This window comes from Alligator sinensis, unplaced genomic scaffold (assembly GCF_000455745.1).
Source record: "Alligator sinensis unplaced genomic scaffold, ASM45574v1 scaffold1308_1, whole genome shotgun sequence".
Classification (NCBI taxonomy): Eukaryota; Metazoa; Chordata; order Crocodylia; family Alligatoridae; genus Alligator; species Alligator sinensis.
This window is the reverse complement of record NW_005842416.1, coordinates 78803-84154: the sequence shown is the minus strand read 5'-3', so window position 1 is coordinate 84154 and position 5352 is coordinate 78803.

Sequence of the window (5352 nt, the reverse complement as noted above, 5' to 3'; positions counted from 1 at the left end):
TTCCCTACATGTTAAAAATACAAATAAACGCTCCAAAAAGGTACAAAAAAATACAAAATTACCTGTTTAGTTTCTATTACATCACCTACGTAACTCATGCCAGTGCAGGTTACTTAATGTATTGGCCAACTTCATGTAGGAGATAGTTCCACAAAGTAATAGATCTGTCAAGAGGTTTTCTTGATAGACTAAATTCCCCTTATTTTCATTTCATCCATTTTATTGAAAGGATATTTCACAGTTGGGATTTTTTTTTCTCTTAATAGATAGTTTATCTCTTGATAAACTACCTTAACTAGAAATATGTTATAATCTTAAACATGGAACAGCTCTACAAGAAAAAGAAGGAAAAATTAGTACCTAGAACTTACTATGATACCTTGATTTTTCAGATGTAGCTGGACATTGCATTTCTTCCGTTTGTTTATAAGTTTTGTAAGTTCTTCCACTAGCAGCACTGTAGATGGTTCTTTGTGCTGAAGAGCACAGGAGTGAGAAGTATCTCATTTCTATCATTCTAAAAAAACACTTTTGGTCACTAACAAGACCCTACAATCCATTTGAAGTGAAAGTTGAGGTGGAAGTGTGCCATAAGGAGTGTATTGAATGAAGAAGATGATCCCTTTGAGAAGGGAAATATAGTGTGATGGATGAATGAGGAGAGGTCCTGAGACTTGGAAATAGCTTCAGGAGTGTAGAAAAGGCTTTAAGGAGATCCAGGAGAGTTAAGGAGGCAGAACTAGTGGATGGCCTGCCCAAAGATGTTAAAAGATGAACCAGTGGAGAGCAGTCAGAAGAGCAGAGATTAGGAATACTGAGTTTGCAGTATTAGTGGGTGAAATACCTTGAACTGTGTTGAACTACCTCAGTACAGAGAGGGTAGTTCAACTTACTGCATAAAACTTCTCCAATGGGGCAAATGTAATTTTGTCCAGGGGTCTGTATTTTCTGTCTCCCCTTCATTCATGTTTAATTTGTCATTATGGCAACTAAAAAACACAGTCTCTTTTTGCATCGTGAATCTGGATGAACTGGGTCAGGGAGGGACATACGTTGCATGTATCTATGGTTATTAGGCAGGCAAAAATAGTAAGTCTGTTGAGGTGCACCTTGGTAGGAAATGCATGAATGAAGAACTATCAGTAGACATTTGCTGTACGAAGAACCAGCTCCATGGTGGAGAACTGCTACCACCTGCTGAAAGTAGATTAATGTATTGGTGCCACCTGGCTTTCACCCAGGCTCTGTTCTCACTTCTCTAGAGACTGCATTACTATTTACCTGTTATATAGCCTATGGCACAGTAGCTTTTGGCCCTTTGGAACAGACTTTACTCAGCAATGTGTGTAAGACAGTGTAGCGTGATGGTAACATAATTCTGTAGTAGACCCACTAACCACTAGCCTGGGGCATACTCTATAGTGTCTAAGCTTGCAACAAGGAAATCTGCCCTTGCTGGCTCAATTGCTAGTTCAGGATGCACCGTGCTGGCCAGTGCATGACATAACAGTTAGTTTTTGCAGCTGGGCCATTAGTTATTTTACAGTATAATTGCTAGTTTCAAACTAGATTTTTAGATTGCCTTCTGTGCAGTAGCATATATTTTTCCCTGTATACAACGATGCAGAACTTTTGATACCCCCTTGTTCTGTAAAATTAGCAAATCAGTCAGTGGAGGGAGTGTTGCTCTTGCAAATACTTTTCTTAACCTTTAAGCAACCGTAATTGAATGCTGTCTGAGTGAAGAGTCTTAAAACCAACAAAAAAAGTGCTGGTTTTAAGACTTGTATAGTAGCCTTAAATACAAATATTTACTATACTATACAGATTCCATGTTCTTTTCAGAGCTGTTTTGGCAGGACTTCGTCTCTGTTAATCTTTGACCATGGTTGTTGGATTGCTATAAAAGTGCACGTGGGTCTCTAATATTGTTTATTTATTTTTCCAACACTTTACACTCCCATCCTTCTGCTTTTTATTAACACACCAATAGACCTCCTAAATGCAGCAGCTCAGTTTGCTGTTCTACAGCATCCAAATCCAGCAGGTTTACTTTTTGGAAAGTTCCCTGGAAAGATTAGGTTTTTTAGGTGGCTTTTAACACATTTGTTTTATGGCAGCAATGATGTCTAGAACCAATTCTTATATTGATAAATTGCATCTTAATAGATATTACCACATATTTTTGGTTAATTAGATAGTATGTTTATTAAACTATATACACCTCGCTTCTGTTGAGGTGAATATCTTGTTTACCTAAGAGGTAAATATTAGAATTAACAGTAACTTAATATTTACAAGTTAAAGTAAAAAATACACCCATTAATACACGTAGAAACTGTGTAACAAACATCTAGGTTAAGTGCTTATAGAGCTAAAATGCATGATATTATAATATGTATAATACCTGGACATTTCCTTCATGGCCATAACCGGTTTTTCTTTAAGCACATCAGTTGTAAGTAGAAGATCGAGTTTAAAGATGCGCGTTCTCACTCCCAAGGATCTAACTACAATCAGGACAAGCTATGCATAGTGTATTATAGTGTTTACCTCCTGAGGCCTGGAACTGAATCTTAGCTGAAACACTGAGTCAGGAACCATAAAACAGTTTGTCTTGTGTATTCAGCAATAGAAATGAATCAAATTATGCCCAGTGACATGGATCCAATTCACCAATAACTCCAGAAACAGTTGGAGTTTTCAGTGGAGGCACTCTTGATATACCATACATGGGACCATCCCCCGGGGGGGGGCAAATTGGGGTGACTGCCCAGGGCCCTTTGCTTTGGGGGGCCCCACAGAGCCGGGTGGAGCAGTGGCGGCATGGAGCTGGGTGGAACAGCAGCTCCACGTCCAGCTGCTCACTATCCACTCCCCCCCAACCCCGTTGCCACTGGTGGCAGTAGCTTCTTCAGGTCTGGGATCGGAGTCCAGCACCCCCGCGCCCGGTTGCTCTTTATCCACTCCCCCCCAACCCCGTTGCCACTGGTGGCAGTAGCTTCTTCAGGTCTGGGATCGGAGTGGGGACGGGGCCCCGCATGGGCTGATTTGCCCTGGGCCCTGCACCCTGCTTGGGTCGCCTCTGACCATCCATATAAAAAAGCAGCATTTGGTGCTGCATGCAGTTTAAGATGAAGTTTTACAAACTGAATTGACTGTTCAGAGTTTAGGCAGAAACTGACCAGGCATTTAACAAGCTGACCAGGTTAAATGTTTGGGAGGAGAATGTTAAACTTGAATTAAGCAAAAATTCCCTCTCCTGACAGACAAGTAGTTTGAATCCCTCACTCTTGCATCAGTTGAGGGATTCAGATCAAGACTTTGTGTGGCTTTTATTTTTTTAAGTCCCTTCATCTCTTGGCATCACAAACCTCCATGGCATACCAAACCTCCTAAACATTTGGGCAAGCAAAAAAGGGGCTACACCTTCCTTTTTTTAAAGAAAAGCAACATGATTACAAATGAATTTATCATTGACACCCACTCAAAAAACAAAAAAAGGCTTTTCTGTTCGTGGCCTGCTTCTGTCTCTGCTTAGTTTAAGAGAAAAAGAGCCCTTGAAACTGTGGAGTGAATTCAGGAGAGGGACACTGACCTTTCTTACTCTGTCTTTCCTCCTTTGCTCTTTTTACAGATTTCTTCTTTCTTGTGAATCAGAACTAATCCCCAAGTTTCTTAATCAAGCAATAAGTTAACTTTCTTCTGATTACAGCGCTATCTAAGTTGGCATGAACGAGCAAGTCAGTTTGCCATTGTGAATGAATTGATATTCCACAGTGGAGTTCACATGCAAACCAGGAATTTTATACAGTATATTCAGGTGACTTGTAATGTGGTGGCTTGGTCAAATTCTTATAATGTACTGGGTTGATCCTGTTCTAGTGAAGTATAAGTAATTTTGGAATGTTTAAGGGTTCTATAAATTTTTCCCTGAATATTTGTATTAAAAAGCATCACCTCAAATGGTTAAAAATAGTGTCAGTTTGACAGTTGTGTTTAAAAGTCAGAAATGGATATATTGACCTGGGCTTCTGTTAACATGATTATAGGTTCAGTTGGAAGTTGGCTTTGTACAGTAACTATTTGAGTAAGACTTGTTTTAAAATATAAGCAACTTGCTTTTTTCTAATACTGACTTCTAAAAACACACTCGTTTTCCTTGAAGCATACAGTAATTTCACAAATAGTAGTAGCTGTACGTTGTCAAAATGTACTTTCAGTTTTATGTCAGTAATTCAGGAATGCTCCCCAGGTATAGTCAAGGAAATTTACTGTACTTAAAAAAGGTCAGGAACAATGCTAATTTATATCTGCAAAAAGGACTGAAGGTTAAAGGTGAATTTTTTTATCATATTTGCTGGCTGTTTCAATGCACACCTTGTTTGGTTTTGTCACATGAGTGTGTAGCACTTTCTAAAGAACTGTGGTTATGTTACCCATCAAAATTCATGTGTACAGAAGCTTAAACCAGCACAACCCAGTAGATTCAGACCCATTAATGCAGATACTGACACACATTTCCCATGTGCTTCACTAGTTTTGTTCATTACTTGATTAGACCCCATGTGAGGCGGTGGCTCATAACACAGTAGCCAAATCTGTATTTTATAAGGTTTGTAGATTTTTCTGGAGAAAAACAGACTTTTGAATTATGTAACTTAAGTGATACAGATGCATGTATAAATAAAAATCTATACTTACTTGAACATAAACTTGATTATGAAAAAAATAAATACTATTAATGCCCATTGGGTTAGTGAAGTACTCATTTTTATACATCCACTAGTTTCTTTTGGGGTATTTTGAATATTTTTCCTACCTTTGCAAGTTCTCAGCATTTGTAAATATATTTAGATGTAATGCACTCTGTAAAGCACAGATTCATAATGTCTTTATCTACTGCATAATGGTAATCACAAACCCACCCACGGGGTATCCCTGGAGCCCCAAGTTTCTCCCCCCACTATCCTGCTGCTCATCTCTGACCAAGGTTTTCCCTGGGATAACTTGATCCCAGCAAGCCTCAGCTCCACTGACATTCTACTAGGCCTCGCAGTTGCTGCAGTGGAATCTTTACCAGCTCCAGGTAGTTTCTCCTTCAGTCGTGAAAGAATTTTAGGTCCCGCTTTCTGTAGAATGGGCTAACCTGGAATACCACTTACCCCGAGATCATGCTTTACCACAGGCAATCAGTAAGGAGACAAAACAAAATGATTTATTATATAGGAGAAAGGAATTAAACAAAAATTGACCAAGTTTGAAGACAGAACAAAAAAAACAACAAAGTTTTCTTACCCTGAATACAACCTGGTTCCCTGAGAATCCTGCCAACATTTCCCAGGGTCAGCT